At 40.1% G+C, this 1,358-nt stretch overlaps 1 long non-coding RNA gene across 1 annotated transcript in view; it reads left to right on the forward strand.

Annotated features, from left to right (window-relative positions):
• Positions 1-564, forward strand: part of LOC107062954 (uncharacterized) — a 1,337-nt gene extending 773 nt beyond the window's left edge. Inside the window, exon 3 of the long non-coding RNA XR_001474978.1 lies at positions 514-564. This is a non-coding gene — a long non-coding RNA (uncharacterized lncRNA). The remainder of the gene's footprint in view (positions 1-513) is intronic.
• Positions 565-1,358: the final 794 nt, after the last annotated feature.

The raw sequence follows: 1,358 nt of genomic DNA on the forward strand, positions 1-1,358 counted from the left end.
TCCTATGCATTTCACTAATTGTGTAACTACTCTCTACTTTGTTGTTCTTGCATTATATGATTATTACATGTCACTTGTTGACTACATAGTCCCACAACTCAAAATGCTATGACCACCAAAAGAATCATCTCAAATGTTAACGAAAGGATATTAAATGAATCTGCTTATTGATGGGTGGTATCCCAGGGGCGGAAGAATCACCTAGCATGGGTCGATCTCAATATTACGGGTGGTATCCTAGGGGTTAAAGGAAAGCCTAGAATGGGTCGATCCAGATTTATATGTCTACCACTGATCAGTTGGTCATTTGTATAGTATGTTGTGCACAGAGTGTAAAGAAAAGAATGTAAAGTACCTGATTCCATAATATGAGAAAAGGTGGTCTTGTATTCTTACATTGGTATATGATTTCATTTGAGTTCTTATTTCACATACAGTACTTTATGTCTTACATACTCAGTACATTCTCCCGTACTGACGTCTCTCTCGGGGGACCTGCAATTCATGTTGCAGGTACAGGAGCTAGTAGATCTCCCCAGTAGGAGAACAGGACATCCAGCGGCAATTGGTGAGCTCCATGTTGATTCGGGGCTTTCTGAGTCTATAGCATGTATTTTGGTATTGTATAGTTGCTGAGTGTAAGGTGGGGCCTGTCTCAACCTTAACCCCATAATGTTTCTTCATTTTGAGGCTTTATAGACTATGTATTGCGAAGTGTGGTTGTGCCTCGTGTCTTAGACATCATGGTCCCAACGGCCAAGTCATGTACACTTTCTTTTGGCTAATACTGTCTACTTTCATGAAAACATGGTATCCACTATGGCAAAACCTTTAAATGTTCATAGATAGAGCATGATTACAGGTTGGTCCTCCCGAGCCTTCTCGGCAATGGGTGCCGGTCCGCCTTAATGGGATTTTGGGCGTGACACGGCCCATGCTAGGCTTTCGCCCCTGAGCTGCCACCCTTTTATACCAATTGGGATCAACCCATGCTAGGCTTTCACCCTTGGGCTGCCACCCATAATTATACAAATTGCTTTACTTAGACTCTTTAATCTTTGAGATTGTTGTTTTGGTGGTCATAATCATTTTTTATATTTGAAATTACGGACCAGTAGTAGAAGACATGAAAATAATACTTCAAGGCCGTAACAATGACATAAGGAGCTATGTAACATCAATGCATTACTTGTGAGTAATGACACAATTGAGTTCAACTGACTAAGAGGAGGATGCCAAACTTACTTTTGCAAATACCATTTCTATACCAGCACATAGGAGGATAATTACACAAGTATAGAGTAGTAAACATATAATAAAGTAATTATATGCACTAAGGAGAGGGGGAAATATTGTTA

This window comes from Solanum tuberosum, unplaced genomic scaffold (genome assembly GCF_000226075.1).
Source record: "Solanum tuberosum cultivar DM 1-3 516 R44 unplaced genomic scaffold, SolTub_3.0 scf00286, whole genome shotgun sequence".
In the NCBI taxonomy this organism is placed as follows: Eukaryota; Viridiplantae; Streptophyta; class Magnoliopsida; order Solanales; family Solanaceae; genus Solanum; species Solanum tuberosum.